Below are 23,624 nucleotides of genomic sequence, written 5' to 3'. Positions count from 1 at the left end.
TAGGTGTGTTCCTTCAGGGTCCTGGTCTTCACTAATTGGTCAATATGAACACAGGGGGTCATTATCATTGCAGCTGGTCCTGGTGTTGACCAACTGTTTTGCTGCTTTTCTGGGTCTGGAGCTGAAATACAACTGAGGCCTGGATGTTATTTCTACAGAGGTGACCTTCTGTATCTGCTGTAAATTATTTGGTCATTTTGTTTAACTATCTGTCTCAGTTTCCCTCTTCCATTTGTCCTGCCTCACTGGTCTGTCTCAATATGTAAATGTAGCTATTTTGTTATACCCTTTTCTAGGAAAGACATCCATTCTTATGCCTTATGAGGAAGTTTGCTTCTGCTTCCTCCCAAATGGTTCCATTCTGAGACTCCCTGAACCCACATAAAATAAATCTGTCCTTCAAAACCTGGAAGCTAATGGAAGGACCTGTAAGGGTGTGGGTGGGCAGAGCTTGGGGAGAATCCCTGAAACACTTGTATCTGAAAGGAGGGAATCATTGGGGACCTACAACCAGGTTTATTTCTGTTGTATTGGTTCTTTATTATTAGCACTCCCTCTCTCTACCAGAAATGTCCCCGTTTGGACAATAAATCACATGGCTGTCCTATTTATTGGCTGTCCACAGAGTACCTGTGGCTAAGCCCTTGGGCAAGGAGGCACTGCTACAGCTAATTCAGCCTGAACTGTCTTAAGTAGAAAGCTTTCCAGAATATCTTCTAAACTATTTTGTAGATATATTTTAAAAGATTAAAGATATCTATGAAGATAGGGCAGGAGCAATAATCTATAAAAGTATTCATTAAGCTTAATGCAAAAATTCAAGAAGAGCACTCCAGTAAAAATATTCTTGGCATGTTTTAAAATTTTTCTATTTATGGCTTCCAAAAATACTGTACAGAAAATCTGGGAAGAATAAATTAAATAATAATATCTTACATTATTGGGCATTTTTTCATGTGACAGGCAACATGCTAAAAAACAACAGTCTTGTCTGTAGACCCACCACTTACGGAAAATCATGCATTTCTAAGGAATTTATATATATATCATTTCATTTAATCCTTGTGAAAATCCTATGAAGTGGGTACTATTATTCTGCTCACCTTGCATGTGAGGAAACAGAGGTACAAAGAGGTTAGTTCATCCAGGACTCATAGCTGGGATATGCTGGAGTAAACCTCCAGGCAATTTAACTTCATAGTATATTTTTAAAACTACTTTGCTATAATGACTCATAATATGAACAAAAGCCAAAAATTCTTCCATTTAAAGTCCATTAGAACTACTTTTTAAAGAAATAGTAACTTTTGATGTCAGGTCCAACCTAACACTTTCTGCCTCCAGAGTGGGTGCTAATCTGGTTCCCTTGGCAAACACTGTCCCTTGCATCTCTGATACACATTCATACATAGCACTAAGAGTACTCAGTCTCTGATATATGTCCCTGAGATAGCAGGATATCCAAGAAAAGAATTGCCATCACTCCCTAACAGGTCTCTAATTTGGAACTATAGATTTTGTTTCATATATTTCTTCTTGGGCCTATAAGAAACTTGATTCTAATCCCTAAAGATATTGACACTGGGCTTCTATCCACCAGTATTACCCAAGCAGATATTAGAAATGGCTTTGACATTGTGTCAGTTAGTGATAATTTCAGCTACCAGAAACAAATCTCAATTGACAGTGGTTTAAACAAATGTAGGTTATTTTTCCACAACCCAAACACTAGAGTTATGTTGGTTCTGTCATTGCTACTACTGCTCAAAAATGCTGTCAGGGTCCAGGCTCTTCCTGCCTTCTGGCTCTCTGTCAGGCTTCAGGATGGCTACAGTTTCATACCATGCTGTCTTTAAGGTAGGAAGAAGAGGAAAAGCATTTTGTACAAAGTTCATTTAACCCTTTCATCAGCAGACTTTAAAACACATCTTTTCGGTCACCTCTAGCCAAAGGAAGTATATGGGTTTCCAGGCTCCGGAAGGTGACCATTAGAGATGAAGGTTGGGAACATGTATAAGTAAGGCAACCAAACATCTGCCACAGGAACCAACATGTGACTTGGGATCTTCAGGTAGATATGAACTCTACCCTTTTACCCAACACTGAAGGATGGGAATGTAGATAATGGGAAAGCAATCTCCATTCTCCATATTCTTAGAGGCATTTTCTTCCTCACTGTACACCAAACTGTATTTGGTCATAGAGAAAAATATTCATCAAAATTTTACTATTTTCTCCAGCTCTGGAGTGTTTGTAACAGCTCTTTTTTCTCCTTTCTTCTTTTCCCTCACCAATCTGAGAAATGTTGGACTTGAATATTATTATTAAAATGAAAAGTCTTATTAATATATTGATATGTGCATGGTGAAATGTGTGGATGAAAAAAATATATAGTATATATAGGGTGTCCCAAAGTTCCAAAAATGTATATACACACTGAATAATTATAAAGGCAGTGTTTATTAAAATACATTTCATTTTTAAAATTGAGCTACTAGCTGTTAAAGTGTATATGCATTTTTGGGAGACACCCTGTATATAGTTGCTGGGGAAATAACAGTGATTCTTCACTCTGTGCATACACATTTCTTATCACTTCAATTTTTTTAATACAAGCATATATTGCTCTTTTAACCAGTAAAAGCAATGAAGACAGAAACAGACAGTTATTAAATTTCTCACTAGCTTTTATGCTTCAGGCAGAATAACCCCAGTTCAATTAATCTTCCTGAAGGTCTTATTTTATAACCAACTTTGTGGTTAGAAAAACTTGTTGAAGGATAACTCTCTGAACCTTCAACAAGTTTTTCAGCTATTCTCTAATAATTAGCAAATTTGCATGACTTAAACCACTCAAGTCAGATTATTAAAGTGCTAAAACATTCATAAGCTATCCTCCCTCTTACAAATGAAAGTGAATGACTTACCTTCTGAAGTGCCCATATATCCCCAGAACATGCTGACCTTGCACATATTTTGCTTGCCTTTTAGCTCTCAGGTTACCACACCTTCTGGTTTGTGAGTCGTGACTTTATCAGGTTTGTGAATAATGCCTCTTATCAATACAAAACCGGTGTCTTCTATAGGGAAATATCCTAAACTCTTGCCTCAAGTGAGATATATTTATTTTGATTGATAAGCTTAGTAATTTGTCCCAGAGCTTTTCTTTTCAGTGAATTATATAATAGTATGTCCACTAGCTTTTGTCTTAATATGATAGAAGCAACTGCAAATTTTGCCTAATTTTCTTTTCCAGTGACACGATGTGACAGGCTTACAAAGTCTCAGACTGACTAAAGGGTGAGGGTAGAGAAGAGGAATGCTGTCTACTTCAAAACTGAGTCATGATTTATGTGTTCAGCCACAAATTCAAAAGGTTCACATGAATCATGACCAGAAATAATGCCATCATTTTGTTCAGGAGGCTGTTCTCAAATTCTTCAGAAGTTTCTTTTTCTTGATAATCTGTACTAGGATGAGTCTAAGTTTTCTTGCTTGTATGCCTGAAAGAATAATGGATAAATATTTGTTTATTAATATGATAAATATAGAAGAAAAGGAATATTGGTGGTAAGGAGGGGCATCTCCTAACTTGCCAAGAAAAGGAAGTCAAACAATGTCCATCTTGCACTTTCCTTTTTATTTTACATAGAAATAATAATTTATTGTCTTTGATAGAGATAATACTTGTCCTATGACAGTCTGTAGTAAGTTACTTGTCTTTTTTGCCCAATATCTGACACACTGTTTTTATGACATCCATGTAAAGTATGTAAATGAAAGTGTTTTAATAATATATTTCCAGTTATTTTAACTATCCTAAAGTAGCTGGAAAATAGTAATGATCAAAAAAGCTTTCTGAGTATACAAAAGGTATACTTGAACATTGAAACACAAAACCCCACGAGTTTCTATTAGATAGTATATTTGTCTTCACTCAGAAGCTTTTGTCCTAGTTCTAGCAATCTTGATTAGTAGTGACAATAATGATGAAGATGCTAATGATAGCTACATATCCTAGGCACTGAGATAGGAACATTTCATTATTTTAATTATCCTTATAACTCTTTTACCTCTCCTAAGGGTAGACATTACTTACCCTCATTTAATAGATGAGAAACCAAGACTGAGTGGTTAAGAAATTCACCCAAACTAGTAGGGGAAAAGCTCAGCTCCAACATGGCCTTTCTATACCACATGGCCTTTCGGAAAAAGATTATCATTTATGTTCCTCAGCATTGCATTCTTGGCCTTCTGCTTTTTGCATGCATACTCATAAGAGAAATGATTTCATCCAAATTTATGGCTGTGAGCATCACTAGATGCTAACAATTCCTAAAATTACCTTCCAGTTCAGTTTTCTTTCCTTAGTTCTATATCTATATAGTATCTTACTGCTCCTAGGATATTCTTACTTCAGTGTCCAACAGGGAACTCCAACTCAACATGTCCTGAATTATCTCATCTTTACTATCCCCTCCTAATATCAGTTTCTTCTCTTTCCATCCTTTTCTTCCTATTGGGCAATATTATATACCTACTAGAGGCCCGGTGCACAAGATTCGTGCACTTGGGGGGGTGGTCTCTAAGCCTGGACTGCACCCTCTTGCAGTCTGGGAGCCCTCAGGGGATGTCCAACTGACGGCTTAGGCCCACTTCTGGCTTAGGCTCATCCTTAGCGCTGCTGCGGAGGCAGGAGAGGCTCCCGCCACCTCCTCTGCACTCGCCAGCCATGAGCTCAACTTCTAGCTGAGCGGTGCTTCCCCTGTGGGAGCACACTGACCATCAGGGGCAGCTCCTTCGTTGAGCATCTGCCCCCTGGTGGTAAGTGCATGTCATTGTGACCAGTCGTTCTGCCGTTCGGTCAATTTGCATAGTAGCCTTTTATTATATAGGATTTTATTATATAGGATTTGCCCGAGCCAGGGGGTGTCCTTGACATTTTTCTGTCCTTCAACCCTCACATCTAATTGAAAACTGAATCCTAGTGATTCTACCTCTCAAACCCCCAAATCCATTCTCTCCTTTCCACCTCGACTTCTTAGTACCTTAGTAATCTTTCATATTTTGCCTGGTTTGCTTCAACAGAGTCCAAGATTCTAATGCCACTTATTCTGTGCTTCACAGAAATTTGTTTAACTTCTCATGTAAACGTCTCTGTTTCTTAAAATCTGAAAACAGAGTAGGACAAGTACATTTTCTAACTTTATTATTTAAGTTGGATACAATGAATATAACTACTATTACTAAATTGCTTCAAGTGTTGTATAATCCTTGAATAAGTGGAATTTTTCAATTCTTTTCTTTTACCTGTTATTTCTGAACTATATGGATTATATGCAGTGCAGACATGTATAAAATGTAGACTATGGTCGAAGTATCTTAATGCTTTATTTCTTATAGTATCTAACTTCTTAACTCCTTAAAAGCCCATGCTCTAAATGGCTGCCCTAAAGACCTTTTCTAAAATATAAATCTGATTATCTCATGGTTCTGCTTAAAATTTTTCAATGGCTCCTTACTTACTGCCTCGAAGACAAAAATTCAAAATCTTTAGTTTATATGAAAGAAGTGGTTGGAGGCTATTTTCTGTGAAGGCAACTGACAATCAGCCCTATATAACATGCCCTGAAGACATTACTAGATTATATTAGAAATGGTGACCTAAATTTAAACAGTATAGTTCTATCCACCACACTGATCTTAAGAAGTCAAGATTCCATTGAAAGGGGTTTCCTAAAGAAATGTTTCTATGTGAATGGCTAAATAAATAAATGCCAGTAAGTTAAAATTATATGTCATTGTACTTTCAGATTTTACAAGAAAGGAAAACTTACATGAGAAGTCAAATGAATTATTTAAAAATACAGAATTAGTCTGCAGTGGCATGAGGTATTGAATCCAGATCATAAGGTAAATTAAATATTAAGAGACTTAAGCCAGGCTTACACAGTGTAGGAAAAACTGACAAAATGATGAAATGTAAGACATTAAAAGTTCCCAGTCGTTACTAGAGAGATCAAAGAAGAAATAAAAAACATCATGGCAACAAACAACAATGAAAACACAACAATCCAAAATCTATGGGACACAGCGAAAGAAGTCTTGAGAGGGAAGTTCATAGCTCTACAAGCCTACTGCAAAAAAACAAGAAACAATGGTAATAAATTACCTAACCCTACAACTCAAAGATTTAGAAAGAGAGCAACAAGAAAAGCCCAGTGTAAGCAGAAGGAAGGAAATAATAAAGATAAGAGTGGAGATAAACGACCTAGAGACCAAAGAAACAATACAAAAGATCAACAAAACCAAGAGCTGGTTCTTTGAAAGAATAAACAAGATTGATGAACCTCTAGACAGGCTCACCAAGAAGCAAAGAGAGAGGACCCAAATAAACAAAATCAGAAATGATAGAGGAGAAATAACAACAGACCCCACAGAAATACAAAGGATTGTTAAAAAATACTATGAACAACTATTCCAACAAACTGGACAACCTGGAGGAAATGGACATATTCCTAGAAAAATACAACCTTCCAAAACTCAATCAGGAAGAATCTAAACACCTCAATAGGCCAATAACTATGGAAGACATTGAAGCAGTCATCAAAAAGCTTCCTGCAAACAAAAGCCCTGGGCCAGACGGCTTCACAGGAGAGTTTTACCAAACATTCAAGAAAGAACTAAAACCTATCCTCCTCAGACTATTCCAAAAAATTCAAGAGGAAGGAACACTTCCAAGCTCATTCTATGAAGCCAGCATCACCCTAATACCAAAACCAGATAAGAACAACATAATGAAAGAGAATTACATGCCAATATCCCTCATGAACATAGATGCCAAAATCCTCAACAAAATTCTAGCAAATCGGATCCAGCAGTACATCAGAAAGATCATACACCATGACCAAAGAGGATTTATCCCAGGGATGCAAGGGTGATACAATATCTGTAAATCAATAAAGGTGATACATCACATAAACAAATTGAGAGATAAAAACCACATAGTCATATCAATTGATGCAGAAAAAGCATTTGACAAAATCCAACACCCTTTCTTGATAAAAACTCTCAGCAAGGAGGGAATAGAAGGATCATACCTCAACATAATAAAAGCCACATATGATAAACCCATAGCCAACATCATACTCAATAGGCAAAAACTAAAACCATTTCCCCTAAGAACAGGAAAAAGACAAGGATGCTCACTCTCACCACTCCTGTTCGACATAGTATTGGAAGTATTAGCCATTGCAATTAAAAAAGAAGAAATAAAAGGCATCCAAATTGGAAAAGAAGAAGTAAAGCTGTCCTTATTTGCAGATGACATGATATTGTACATAAAAATACCAAAAGACTCCATCAAAAAAAATATTAGACTTAATAAATGAATTCGGCAATGTAGCAGGATATAAAATTAAAGCCAAGAAATCTATGGCATTTCTATACACCAATAGTGAACTTACAGAAAGAGAGACCCAAAAAGCAATCCCATTTACCATCGCACCAAAAAAATTAAGATACCTAGGAATAAACTTAACTAAGAAGGTAAAAGACCTATACACGGAAAACTACAGGACACTGAAAAAAGAGATAGAGGAAGACATAAGCAGATGGAAGAACATACCATGTTCATGGATTGGTAGAATCAACATCATTAAAATGTCCATACTACCCAAAGCAACCTATAGATTCAATGCACTCCCCTTTAAAATACCAATGGCATATTTCACAGACCTAGAAAGAACTCTCCAAAAATTCATCTGGAATATAAAAAGACCCCAAATAGCCACAGCAATCCTGAGAAAGAACAAAGTAGGTGGGATCTCAATACCAGATTTCAAGCTGTATTACAAAGCCACTGTTCTCAAAACAGCCTGGTACTGGCACAAGAACAGACATATAGACCAATGGAATAGAATAGAGAACCCAGGTATCGACCCAAATCACTATGCTCAATTAATATTTGTCAAAGGAGGCATGAACATACAATGGAGTCAAGACAGTCTCTTCAATAAATGGTGTTGGGAAAATTGGACAGATACATGCAAAAAAAAATGAAACTAGATCACCAACTTACACCATACACAAAAATAAACTCAAAATGGATAAAGGACTAAAACATAAGACAGGAAACCATAAAAATACTAGAAGAATCTACAGGCAGAGAAATCTCAGACATATGCCGAAGCAATTTCTTCACTGATACCGCTCCTAGGGCAATGGAAACTAAAGAGAAAATAAACAAATGGGACTACATCAAAATATAAAGCTTTTGCACAGCAAAAGAAACCATCAACAAAACAATAAGAAAGCCCACTATATGGGAGAACATATTTGCAAATGTTATCACGGATAAAGGTTTAATCTCCAACATCTACAGGGAACTTATACAACTTAATAAAAGTAAGATATATGATCCAATTAAAAAAAATGGGCAACAGACCTAAATAGAATCTTTTCGAAAGAAGACAGAAGGAAGGCCAAGAGACATATGAAAACATGCTCAAAGTCACTAATTATCCAAGAGATGCAAATCAAAACGACAATGCGGTACCATCTCACACCTGTCAGAATGGCAACCATCAACAAATCAACAAATGACAAGTGCTGGCGATGATGCAGAGAAAAAGGAACCCTTGTGCACTTCTGGTGGGAATGCAGACTGGTGCAGCCACTGTGCAGAACAGTATGGAGTTTCCTCAAAAAACTAAAAATGGAACTCCCATTTGACCCAGTAATACCACTTCTAGGAATATATCCCAAGAAACTAGAAACACCTATCAGAAAGGATATATGCACCCCTATGTTCATAGCAGCACAATTCACCATAGCAAAGATTTGGAAACAGCCTAAGTGCCCATCAGCAGATGAGAGGATTAGAAATATATGGTACATCTACACAATGGAATACCACGCTGCTATAAAAAAGAAGGAATTCTTATCATTTGCAGCAGCATGGATGGATGGACCTGGAGAGCATTATGTTAAGTGAAATAAGCCAGGCAATAAAAGAAAAATACCACATGATCTCACTCATTTATGGAAAATAAAGAACATTATATCCTGATGAACAAAAAGATAGATACAGAGGCAGTAGTGCACCAAACAGATTGGCAAATTACAGCGGAAAGGCTGGGGAGTGTTGCGGGGGCGGGGGGGAGAGATCAACCAAAGGACTTGTATGCATGCATATAAGCACACCAATGGACACAAGACAGTGGGGGCGGGGGTGGGATGAGGGTATACGACAGGGGGCAGGGGAGGCTGGGGGAAGGTAAATGGGGGGGGAATAAGGAGATATATGTACTACTATATGTAATACTTTAAACAATAAAAAAAAGAAAAAGTTCCCAGTCATTATCTAAGCTAGATGTCACAACCACAGGTCATATTTTGCATGAAGGTAGAATTTATCTGGTCAGTACATATTTTTAAAACTTCTGAATTTTAATATCCTTAGCCCTTTCTAAGTTTCATCCACAAACCAGTGTCAGTTCATGAAATGTTACTGGTCTGCAACAAGTTAACTACAGAAATTGAGCTTCAGCTTTAAGAAACTTTTATGCCATTTGGCAAGCTATTGTATCTCTATTAAATCCAAACAGATAATTTGAGATGCACTGTTCTGGTTTACCACAATCCCCTCCATCCCCTATTCGTATTTTAGGCAACTTTCACTCAAGTGCCAGTCATTTTAATTGAAGCCTCCTCTCCCATTCAATTAAATGCATTCACGCATGAGGCTGGAGACCTTCAACAGTATGATAAGTGTCTCGCTGAGGTGTCAAAGAACATCACATATCTTCCACATAGCAAATAAACTCAGTCACATATGCCTGGGGACTTAAAATTGCTAAGCCCCTCAAAAGACCTCCAGCAAAACTGATGTATATTTGAAAGCTTTTATTAGTACATCATGCTACACCTATATACACATCAATACTACCCTTTTCCCAGTAGACAGTGAGACCAGAATTTATGAAGGGGCAAGGGCATGTGGTGGGGTAGAAACAAGCTCAAACAGTTGGAAGATCTGCAAACAGCAAGTATACGTTTTAAACCATTGTAATCATCCTTTTATTGACTTATCCATTCTTCAAACCACTGTGATTATCTGATTCCAAATGCCAAAATTTTGGATTCCTGTAACAGTTTTCTTAACAATTTCAGCTTACTAGAGCATATATCTCTGAATGCTATAACGCACAGAACAATACCATGACCTTATAAAGCAATTATCTCACCTGTACCCAAGACACATTTAGTTTTCACCTAGAAATAAAGCTGAGAGCAGAAATCTTCCCTAGCAATATCCAAGTCTTTTCAACTGTGTTAAATATAAAGTTAATCATTTGAATTTTCTCCCATACCTGTCATCATCATCACTTTTAAACACATTTTCCCAACACGCAAGCACACACACACACAACACACACACACACACACACGCACACACAGTCATCTATAGTTTATTGCAAGCAATGAGAATGTAGAGTTGAGATATACAATCATTCACATGTTAGTTGGAAGAAGAAAATCAAGACTAAAAAAGTGTAGCTGAAAGGCTAATACCTCATGCTTAATTCCAGATTTAAATCCATGAGTGTTTTGGAAATGGGTTATAAATTTTAATCCTGGACAATGTTATAGAAAAGCTGGGTTCTCAATTCAGAATGAAGCCACAAGAATGAGGGTTCATACATAACAAGTGACCCAGTGCATGCATTCATGCACATTGAAAGGAAATTAATTAGAAGGTAGCTGGCGGGGTGGGACTGGGTCAGCAGGGCTGGACAAGTCCTAGAGCCAACCTCCTGCGGTCCCTCCCCTACTGGCTGCACCTGGGGTTGGTGCCGTGACTCAAAAGGCATCTGCCTCACTCCAGCAGGTGGGGTCCTTTGGCCTGGCCTGCAAGATTGGGCCAAAACTGGCTCTCTGACATCCCCGAGGGGTCCCGGAGTGCAAGAGGGCACTCTGCAAAGTTGCTGTCATACAGGGTGTGGAATGCAAATGCAAGGGTGCAGTAAACCAGATTTGGGGCCGACAGTGCCCCAGCAACAACATAACCCACAGTTAAGGTGGAGTTGCGTGGCCCCACAAGGAATCAGGTTCCCTTCTCTCTGGTTTTGGGGTGCGTCACCCAAGAACCACCACTGCCAAGTCAATGCAGCTCAGCAGCTCCTACATTGAGCGTCTGCCCCCTGGTGGCCAATTCGCGTCATAGCAACCAGTCGGATGGTTGGACACTTAGCATATTAGCATTTTATATATATAGATACTTCTCAAGAGGCTAACACATAGGAGGCACATGAGAAATATTTATTTGGTGACTGAATGGATGAATGAGTGAATCAATCAATTAATGAACTTGCTATAAGATTCACTTAAAAAATTCCTCTTGAGGTATTTCTTATCCCAAACTATCCCTCTTCTCCAATCTCCAGATTCTGTAAGTGCCTGCCTCACTTATACACTGCCAGACATTTGCTGTCAGTTCACCATCAGTTACCAGAGTGCCCACAGTCGAACACCATAGACCGGCTGCACTGTGGATAAATGGGACTGTTGTACCTGGCAGGGAGCCCTGCCTGGGAGCTGATAACTATATGGAGTTGACTGACAAGCTTCTGCAAGTAGATGTAGAGCTAATGAGCCAACATTACCCAACCTTGCCAAGGCCATGTAGAGAAGGGATATGGCCCATTAAAACAACAAATAAATATCCATATCTGGGTTCATGTTCTTTATGTTTTTTTCCACACAAAGGTCATCCTCCAATGAGCCATTATGTAGGGAAAATTAATTCCATTCACTGATCATGAAATCCACAACTTGAAGTAATTCTAGGGTACATTTAGGAAGAGTTACGGAAACTAAAATTGGTTAAATCAATCCTGGCCATCAAAGGAGTAACAGATGTTGTGGCCAGGCTGCCCTCACATTTTGGCAGAAAATTGTCCTGATTTTAGACAGATTGCAACATTTTAAACAATATTCCAAATGGAATCATTTTTAACAACTAATACTGCAGGCTTGCTGGAGAAAAAAAGAGATCATTTTATAGAGAAAATAAAGGTTCCAACACAGCCTAGGTATCCTAAAAGACGAGGGATTTTCTGGTGAACCCAAAGAACAGGACCATAATGCATTTAGAGCTTAAGTAATTTCCACAATATGAATAAGCTTCTGCAGTTTGTTACCAAACAACCACAGGGAGGAAGGTAAAGTATTTGTTTCCAGCTTGCTGCAATGTGCTTTCATCACAAAGTCATTGGTAAGTGGTGAGAATTTTACTCAGTAATATTGTTTGCAAGCAGGATGGAATGCCTGATGAAGGTCGGTGGCAGGTTCTCTAACTTCCTTCGAGCTTCATATAGCTTTATTAAATTCTCACCTACACAGGATACTGCCCTGGGCACTGAGCAACAAAGTTTTTCACATGTTCTGGGGTATCAGCAGCCAAGTCTCCACTCTGCAGCCCTACCCAGGGCTGAGGAGACTTCTGTGAAGTAAGATGATAGTCCAAAACTCCTCCTACACAATAGCTGCAGATACATAAAATCCTAAAAGTTGTTAATTTGTGTATTACACATCAATTTCAAAATAATCAAGAATTTTAAGCCATGATATATTGCAAAAACTTCTAAATGGGAAATAAATGGCCTTATCTATTAAAACTCAGAGTTTCTAAATTACCAGACTATAATCTAAAAAATGGTCTTATGAACTGTGAAGAAGAGACCCTGAGAATATTGGTCACCAAAGTGGCTATTAGCCACAAAAAGAAGATGCCAAGGCTAACACAGTATACCTGCCTTGGATTAGCTGTGTCTCTAATAAAGGGAGACATGTAGCCAGAATCCTCTTATCCCAAATCCAGCTGCCATGGATGGCTGAGAAACCTTTGCATACAAATGCTTGAGACAAATGAATTCTTAATTACTAGCTAAGACTATAGCACCAAACCTCTGAGTTATCTTGTATCTTGGCAAGCCCGGGGGAACTTTGAGGCCTCTATTTGGTCTCCTCCCCTGGTTCTACTGAGGCTCCCAGTGGGTGGTCTCCCAATGTGAGGCAAGTGGGGAGAGCTTGGGGAGAGGGAAGGTCCCAAGGCAGAGTAGCAATGAGCCATCTGACTGCACCTCATGGGAAGGAAGAGAGAGAAAAGATACAAAAGAAAAGATCATTCAAGAGACCCAGATGAAAAGGGGATCTGAAGAAAAGGGAGCATTTAACCTCTTTCCTCCTCCTTAATAAATGAATGTGCTTGATTCACATCAGAATTCAAACTCCTTGGGGTTTGTGGGGAAAGCAGAGTAGGAGAATTTTGGTGGCAGATAGTAAAAGAGGAAGGAATAGAGCCTATAGCTTAGATCTCCTGCTAAAGATTTTTTTTAATTTATTTTTGGAGAGCAAGAGAAACACTGATTTGTTGTTCCACTTACTTTTGCATTCATTGGTTGATTCTTGCATGTGCCCTGACCAGGGATAGAACCCTCAACCTCAGTGTATCCGGACATGCTAACCAACTGAGCTACGCAGACAGGGCCCCTCCTAAAGATCCAAGTGCATCAACAGCACTTTGCATTTAACTTGATTATGGATAAGCGCACAGGGAATAGGAAACAGAACTCTGGTTTACTCTTCTCTTTGCTATCCACTTATACAGGCTTGAGAGCAAACACTCCTCCCTTTGCTTTGCCATTGAACAAAACTAGTGTATTTCCTCAGTAACTATAGTGGACAGAGAATTGGTTTAAAACTGGCTGATCTTAAAGTTTGCTGAATTAATCCATTAGTTAATTAATGAAGCAGTGCCCAAATACCTCTTGATCTGTAAAATGGGATGAGTTGAATATGTTTCTAAAAGCACATTTTCTTAATTGATAAATTATTTTAGTTTACATTAATAATTTTAAATTTTAATGATATATAAATTAATTTTAATATCAATTTTATAATTCATAAACTTCTTAAGTATATGATTCTGGAATATCATGCAACTATACTTTAGTTTTCTATTACTTAACCTACATATAAAGGTAGAGGTAGTCCTGCATTATCTACCTTTCAATCATAATCTAATATCTTCTCTGTGATTGTATTTTATTAGAAAAAGACCTTCAATAAACCCAAGACTTTTTAAAAATCATGATATATTTGCAAAATGTCTAATGAGTACTTGGACCATTATTTTACACTTTTTAAAAAATATATTTTTATTAATTTCAGAGAGGAATGAAGAGGGAGAGAGAGAGATAGATGATCAGCTGTCTCCTGCATGCCCCACATTGGGGATTGAGCCCACAACCAGGGCATGTGCCCTGACTGGTAATCAAGCCATGACCTCCTGGTTCATAGGTCGATGCTCAACCATTGAGCCACACCAACTGGGCAATTTTACACTTTAAAGTATGGGGATTAGGTACAAGGTTGAAAGAAGAAGATACTTTTTTCCTACCACCTTCCTGACCTTTGAACAGCTGTAAAGTCTTCCTGAATCAGCCTTTGCTATACTAGCATGATCCTGCTATGAGACAGCTCTTCCTGTAACAGGGAGAATAAGTTTTAACAGAATGATTTCAACACTGTTCTCTGGAAGGCTGTTTGAAAGAACCAGGAATAAAAAGGACCTAACTTTTCTAGCCTTACATTCTAGGTTTGCTTCTATAAGAATTGTTATGCTGTAATTTAAGTAATATATGGATAGGAACAAAAATGGTAGGGTGAGTAGTAGATATGTAGATATTGGTCCTTTCCTGAGGCATTAGCTGCTCTATAATCATAGAGCAAAGTTACAGATTAACTGTTTAAAAATTCCCAAAACATGAGCTTAGTTCAAATACTACTGACTGTTAACACCAGACACTGCAGATTCCAGTGGCGTGCTCCCACCTAAATACACTAGCTGCCCCTTATCTATGTGGCATATAGTCTAAGAGCCCATTGGATGCTTGAAAACATGAATAGATAATACTGAACCCTATGTTTTCCTATACATACATACCTATGATAAAGTTTAATTTATCAATTAGGCACACAGTAAGGATTAACAATCTATCTATATAAAAGCCTAAGTGACCATAACAACCGAAACAACCGAACGGATGACTGAACAGGCTGCAGGGGCGACCAGGCTGGCAGGCGGGTTAGTGAGGGGTGACCAAATGACTGAGCAGCAGGCTGCGTGGGGTGACCCGGCCAGCAGGGGGGGGCAGTTGGGGGCAACCAGGCCAGGAGGGCGGTAGTTGGGGGTGATCAGGCTGGCAGGCAGAGGCAGTTAGGGGTGATCAGGCTGTCAGGGGGGCAGTTAGCGGCAATCAGGCAGGCAGGCAGGTGAGCAGTTAGGAGCCAGCGGTCCAGGATTGTGAGAGGGATGTCCGACTGCCAGGATCGGGCCTAATCCAGCAGTTGGACATCCCCTGAGGGGTCCCGGATTGGAGAGGGTCAGGCTGGGCTGAGGGGACCCTCCCCGCCGTGCACTAATTTCATGCACCGGGCCTCTAGTAGTAACTAATAACAAATAGAACAATTATAACAATGCACTATAATAAAAGTTGTATGACTATGGTTTCTCTGTAAAAATAACTTCTTGTACCCTACTCACATTTTCACTTAAAGGAAGCACTTTGTGACTTCTCTTTGGCATATCCAAATTGCCAGCATTATTTTTACTCCTGTGCTTTGGGGCCATTATTAAGTAAAATAAGGGCTACTTGAACACAAGCACTGCAATACCTCAGCAGTTGATCTGGTAACCAAGATGAGGTAGCCTATACAGTGTGGTACACTGAACAAAGGGATAATTCAGTACCAGGTGAGACAGAGCAAGATGGTGGGAGATTTCATCACACTAGTCAGGTCAGCCTACAATTGAAATCCAAAGGAGGAACATTATTGCAATCTTTTCCTCAGCAGCAGCATACTTTTATGTGAGCACATCCACTTTATCCCCACTAAGAGCTTCTGATAAGGTTTGGGATCTAAAAATTGTGCAAGATTTTGGTGATATTTTTATTGAGTATATCATAAGCTTTTATTTTTATGAATTACAATCATGCTTTTGTTAAGGTAGTACTTTCATCAAAAGGTGGAAAATTTAGTCCAACATTAGCTGGTAATAAGAACAAAAATGTGGCAATGTAAACAGGCCTTTGTCTTGAACTCTACTTTCACTAGTACTTATTGGATGCCTAATAGGTGCCAGGGACAATGCTAAACATTTAACATACAACATTTATTTTTTTAAATCCTTGCAACAACCCTATGAATTCAGTAGTGTTATCTTATTTTACAGGTGAGGAAACTGTGGTCCAAGGCTAAGCAACAAGACAGGAGTGGTGTACATACTGCCTCCACCACCATTCCTTTAATGTCATAATATGCTTCCCAGTATTTCCTCTTGTTCCCCAAAGGAGAGCTTGTGCAGTGTCTGGCATTGGGCTTTGAATAGCCCGTTTAACCCATTTCAGCTTTGAATAGCTGTAAAAGGATTTATTCAAATCCAATTGTTCCCATTTCTCATGACCTGAGAAAATTGGGATGTTCAGGTACAACTGTAAACTTCAACGACTCCAGCAAGAACCTAAGCAATCTGTTTTTCCTACCATGAAATATGGGAAGATGTTGTGAAGCTAATAAAGCTTAACCTTCAGAATCCATTACTTTTTGTGGGCCTGAGAGGTTTTAAAGAGGAATTTGTGTGATTCTTTGTATTTGAAAATTTGCAAAATACGTTTTTTAAACTGCAACCAATTAAGACCATTGTCCCTTTCCACTCCAGCTTCCTTTCCATCATATCATCGTATATGTTTGGTGGCACTGCAGTAGCCATGAGCATTGTGAATCCAGCCAAGGTAAATTTGAGATGAAAATTCATTAACTATAGGTTTAGTGTGGCTCCCAGTGACTTCTATATACACATAGGTTTGTGCACTGCTAATTATCCTAATGCAGAAATGGCTTCCAGGAATGGCCAAAGGATGTGCAGAAAGGTATAGGTCGAAAGGTTTCATTGTGATATAAGTGTATGAGTAATGAAGAAATAAGGTTTGACAATCCAGAGGCAGAAACTAGTCTATGAAAATTCTTCTAATCATCAGACATATAAAATTGTAATAACAGGAACCAATTTTCATCAATGACTGATCAAAACTGAAATTTTCTCCTCAATCATATAACAAATGCAATTATAAATGCACATTCTTATGGACTGGTCCAAAAGAGAATTTATTGAGATTTCTTGTGGGGAAGCACGGGACTTGGTTGGAAAGTCTTTAAGGAGGATTCTCCAAAAGGACAGGGGCCTCTGAGGGGACCTTGCCGAAGGCAGCAGCCCCTACCTTCACTTTTCCAAACAAGTCCGAGCCCCCGAGTGTTTTGTTAGAATCTCTGTTTAGTCTTTAAGACCAGACCTTGTAGAAGCATGTGCTTTCTTAAGGATACTTACCCTGCTGATTGTATCCAGATGTTAATTTTAGTTCAAGCTGTTGTTACAATAAAAGCCTAAGGAGGCAGGCAATTGAGGCTGCTTGCTCCTAAAGCAAAACAGCCCCTTAGCCTTCTCTTTCAGAAACGTGTGTCAGAGTAATCTATTCATCCATTGCTCAGGGTATGCCCGTCAGTCCCAGCAAAGATTTCCAAGTTTGCAGGGCACAAACCTGAAACACTGCTACAAAAAAACAAGTATAGTTGTATGTAAAGTCACATGTTTTATTAATGCAAATACACTAGATCACATCATAGTATATATAATGCACTATTCTGATGAAGACCAGAGGTTCCAGATGAAAGGACATACAAAAACACTACCAAGGCAACAAAATGTTCCAAGGAAACAAGTGTTTCTATGACCAAGCTCCTACATATATTTTTTCAATACGTATTGTAGCCTATTACAACATAGCACCAATTCTGAGTACATTTGACTTGCTCTTTTGTATTCCCAAACTTCATATTTCCTTTAAAATTTTTTAAGAATTACTGAGAATACCAAGAACCAAATTTATCAAAAGGAAAGTATCCAAATAGTAGCCAAAATCATAGACCAAAGAAAATATTTGTGATATTTGTTAGCTGGGTTTTTTTATTATAACTTTCTGTGGCTTATCATTCTGAATAAATGTTCATTTTCATACTTAATTTTCTACTGGCCCTTCAGTTTGGGAAGATGAAAAAGTTCTTGAAATGGAGGATGACAATGGTTTGCATGACAATGCAAATGTATTTAATGCCACTGAACTATACAATGGTTAGTAGAATTTATATTATGTATTTTTACCACAATAATAAAAAGAAAAAGAACAAGTAAATGTAGCCTTGACTTTCTGCTCTACCTGTGAAGTCCTCTGATAAATCTATATGTTATTACTTCTGAGTCATGAGCAGTTGCTCATGTGTATTCAAGAGTAAGTATATTGAGCTATAACAGAGTGTACATGATTTTTTTTCTATTTTGCTTCATCCATTATTCACTGAGAACCAGCATCTCCTATTGGAACCTAAAGTAATGGTTCCAAAATATCAAAACAAAATTGGGAATAAATATTCTCTTTTTGCCAATTATAAAGTGTGTGTCAAAATCATGATTCTTCTACCTGAATGCCTCAGAGAGTTTTTAGTAAAATAGTAAAATATTTCTTTCTGTTTTTTATTATAATTCCTCAGTTTTTGCCCCAAACCTCTCTATCCTATATTCAGACACACTGTCCTAATTACTATGCTATCCTATCTAATAAGAGAGTAATATGCAAATTGACCATACTTCTGCTACACCCACAAGCCATGCCCACCAGCCAATCGGGAGAGAGTATGCAAATTAACCCAACCAAGATGGCTGCAGCCACAGAGAGAGCAGGAGGCTTGGGTTTCCCTGGCAATGGAGGAAGCCAAGCTCTCTGCCTGCCTTGGCCTCCACTTAAGGCTACAAAGTTTCAATTATAGAAGATAAATAAATCCCAACAAAAATGGTGGCAGCCACGAAGCTGGAGAGAGCAGAAGGCTTGGGTTGCCCCCGGCGATGGAGGAAGCCAAGTTTCCGCAGCCCTGGCCTCTCTTGGCCTCCACTTAAGGCTATAAAGTTTCAATTATAGAAGATAAATAAATCCCAACAAAAATGGCTGCAGCCACGGAGCGAGCAGGAGGCTTGGCTCCACTCAAGGCTACAAAGTTTCAATTATAGAAGATAAATAAATCCCAGATACCAGGGCCTCTGCTTGGGTCGCTGGGGGGCATGGCCGGCCTGCAAACCACCACAGGCCCCTCGCGCAGGCCGCCCCACGCCCCAAGGGAACCCCCACCCTGATCCAGGACACCCTTTAGGGCAAACCAGCTGGCCCCCACCCGTGCACCAGGCCTCTATCCTATCTAATCCTATCTAATAAAAGAATAATATTCAAATTGACTGTCACTCCAACACACAAGATGGCTGCCCCCATGTGGTCAAAGATGACTGCCCCCATGTGGACACAAGATGGCCGCCACAAGATGGCCAGCAGGGCAGGGTAGTTGGGAGGGACCAGGCCTGCAAGGGAGGGCAGTTGGGGGCAATCAAGCCTGCAGGGGAGGGCAGTTAGGGGTGACCAGGCCGGCAGAGGAGGGAAGTTGGGGGCGACCGGGCCTGCAGGGGAGGGCAGTTGGGGGGGACCCAGGCCTGCAGGGGAGAGCAGTTAGGGGTGACTAGGCCTGCAGGGGAGAGCAGGTGGGGGGGACCAGGCCTGCAGGGGAGGGCAGTTAGGGGTGATCATGTCTGCAGGGGAGGGCAGTTAGGGGTGACCAGGCCTGCAGTGGAGGGCAGTTAGGGGCAAACAGGCTGGCAGGGGAGCAGTTAGGCATCAATCAGGCTGGCAGGGGAGTGGTTATGGGGTGATCAGGCTGGCAGGCAGAAGCAGTTAGGGGCAATCAGGAAGGCAGGCAGGCGAGCAGTTGGGAGCCAGCAGTCCTGGATTGTGAGAGGGATGTCCAACTGGGTAAAATAGTAAAATATTTTACTATTATTGGGCCTAAATGGGCAGTCGGACATCCCTAGAGGGGTCCCAGATTGGAAAGGGTGCAGGCTGGGCTGAGAGACACACACCAGCGTGCATGAATTTCGTGCACCGGGCCTCTAGTAATCAATATTGTTTTCCCTTCATCCTCTATATGACTAGTCTTGTAAGTGTGATTCTTTCTTCCCTTAGAATGAGATACAGCTGATATTCAGCTAGTATATACCACTATGGTCATGCAGTTAATTAAATACAGAAACAGTCTTCATGGGTTGCATACAACCTCTGTACTGTGTTCCTGAGTGCCTGCTCTCACTTCCCCAACCTAGGCCCTCCTCCAGGATCCCTCAAACCTGGCAATATTCCAGCAACTAGGAGTTAGCATATGGCATAGTCAGGGCTTGAAGGACCTTACTTCATTACTCTAGGCCAGTGTTCTGATTGCATGCTATGTCTTACTGGTTATTAAATAGTTTGAATTTATTTTTGGATGAAATATTCTCCCCACTGCCTCCTTGGTCTCTTAGAGATAGACCCATTAATTCATCAAACATGCCCTACTTCATCAGTCATCAGGGGAAAGCAAATTAATACTACAATGATATTAAAACTATGCATCCTACAGAATGGCTAAAACACAGAAAATACCAAAAGTTGGCAAGAATGTAGAGCAACTGTAATTCTCATACACTGCTAGTGGAAGTACAACTTCTTTGGGAAACTGGTTGGTGATATTTACTCCAGATGGATAACCCAGAAATTCTACTCTAGGTATTAAACCTATCACCCCATACTCCTTCTCCTCACATTTTAAGAAAGAGACCTTTACCCAGGCTCACTATCTACTTGCTAGGAACTACACATGCTGGCTGCCTTCTCTTCTAAGGTCTACAGTAGAAAAGCATTTTGATGTGCATTAGCTCAATCCCAGTGACTCGTGGGCATTCCTATAGTGCAGCTCTCCTATACTATAGGAATTTTCTACCACCTCCCTTGATTGGTTTTCTGTTTTAATAAACTTAAATAACAACATCAGCCTGGCTGGTGTGGCTCAGTGGTTGAGCCTCGACCTATGAACCAGGAGATCATGGTTGATTCCCAGTCAGGGCACATGCCCAGGTTTCAGGCTTGATCCCCAACAGGGGGCATGCAGAAGGCAGCCAATCAATGATTCTCTCTCATCATTGATGTTTCTATTTCTTGCTCCCTCTTCCTTCCTCTCTGAAATTGATAAAAATATGTATATTTTTCAAAAGGCTGTGACAGCACTTGCCAAAAATCTCTCTCTCTCTAAAAATAAAAACTAAACACATCCAGTATGGATTGATGCCAAAGCTTTTCCTTTCTATACTCTACTTTTCTTTATCAATCAGGATCCAACGTGTAGTCCTAGTTCCTCTGTCTCTTTCTGGAAGAAAAGACAAAGCAGGGACAAGCATTTGAGCCACCTTAAAAAGCAGAATTCATATATTTGAGGGATACCTGAACAATTTTTTTGGAGGATAAGAGGCAAAATAAGTGTGTGACCTAGCTATTTTTTTCTCAATCCAGCTCTAGCTTCCTCATATTTGGTAAAAACATATCCCAGATTTTTACATTAGCTTTTCTGATAATCATAACTTTAAGTAGTAAATTCTACTTTTCTCTGGGTCTCTAATAATATTGAGCAGAAATATGGGGAAGCTGCTTCAAGTGCTCCAAGCCAGATACCATTTGAAATTGTTCCCTTTTTAAACTACCCTGCCAAAGGTCATACATTTCCATCTCATAAATTTATATATTCCCTTCAACCCTCCTCCCCAAGACCTTTCTGGTAATATTTGATCTAGCTATTTAGTTTTTTGCTTCATCATATTTTGTATTGGTACTGCTGAAGATTCTTATAAAATCACTAATCTTTTCTAGAATCTGATTCATATTTTCTTTTAGAATAGAACTAATTTATTCCATCTGTCTATAAGATTACTAGCATGTTTTATCCTTGCCCTTGCTCTTCACACATCCTATATAATAAAACCCTAATATGCAAATCGACCGAATGGCAGAATGACCTACAGAACGACCAGTTGCTATGATGCACACTGACCACCAGAGGGCAGATGCTCAATGCATTGTTGAGTGTCTGCCCCCTGAGAGGGAGGAGACCGGCGGTGGCAGTGTTGCTCAGGGGGTGGGGCCAGCCAGTGGGCACCGCCAGGTCACCAGTCAAGGCAAGTGCCAGCAGGGACCTCCCGATGGCCCCACCTGCTGGTCATCCTGCAGAGGGAGGCAACCAGCAGCAGCGGCAGGGGGCAGGGCCGACCAGCAGGTGGCACCAGGCTGCCAGCCAAGGCAGATGCCAGCGGGGGACCCCCGATCACCCCACCCCCAGTTGCCCCACAGATGGCCCTGATTGCCGGCCAGGCCTAGGGACCCTACCCTATATATTGGGGATAGTCTCTTAGATTTAAAAATTAAAATCTGGCAAGGCTACTCTAACACTGAAAAAACAGGATGATGAAGCAATGACCTGCATGGACACTGCCTTGCACATTTTGTGGTCAGCCCTGATTCTGACACTTATAACTGTGTGATAAAGCCAATTATTTAACTTCCCTCTGCTTCAGTTTTTCCACCCATAAGATGGGGAAAATGGTACTACTGCCTCAGAAGTAATGTTATGTACTACTTTTTATATAATCAGGGCAAAAATATGTAGCTGCCCATACAACAGCAAGATGCTTTTCACCTGTATGAAAAATATGGTCACTGGTGCATGCAGCATCCCGGATTGCAAGAGGGATGTCCAACTGCCGGTTTATGCCTGACATCCCCTGAGGGGTCCTGGATTGAGAGAGGACACAGGCCAGGCTGAGGGACCTCCACCCCACCCACCCACCTCCATGTGCATGAATTTCGTGTACGAGGCCTCTAGTTTATAATAAAGCACTTTCCCAGGTGAGACCCAAAGAGTTCTTCCCCTGCCAACTATCCCAAAACATATTTGCAAGCTGCTACTCACTAAAATTCAGGCTTCCCTTTGCCTAGTGTTGGATTTTTACTGGGCAATATTTTTCATCTCTTTTTGCATCTGATGAGGCTGGTATCTACTTCCTGCCAATGGAATGTAAACAGAAGATGACTTCAGGGCCAAAGAGCATAAAAGTAAGTGTACCGTCTCCATGATATAAAAAAAAATCTTTCACTAACTGAATCAGAAAATTCTGAGGTCCTTACTAGTGATAGAGTCATGAAATGAAAGAAGCTTGAGTCTCTCAATTATTATATTTAGGAAACTCTTGCTTACTTGAAACACCTGCATTGGACTATTATGAGAAGGAGAAATAAATTTCTATAGTGTTAACCATTGAAATTTTGGACTTTTATTGTTATAGCTCCTAACTTACTCTAACTAAAATAGTAGACTCATTCTACCCTTTACTTTTTATTCTAGCCAATATCTGGTGTGGTTTCATTAGGGTCCTTGTATCATAGATCCCAGACACAAGTATCTTAACAGCCTTACAACCAGCCCTGGAAATTTTCTCTCTCTTCCTTTTTGGAAGCCAGTACTCTTTCTGATCTTACTTCAAGCTCTATTTCCAATGTGAGGTTATTTTCAACGTGGAAGAAACTGGCTTCCAAAGACCAAAGGCT

This window comes from Plecotus auritus, assembly GCF_963455305.1.
Source record: "Plecotus auritus genome assembly, chromosome: 7".
NCBI lineage: Eukaryota > Metazoa > Chordata > Mammalia > Chiroptera > Vespertilionidae > Plecotus > Plecotus auritus.
This window is presented reverse-complemented; position numbering follows the sequence as displayed.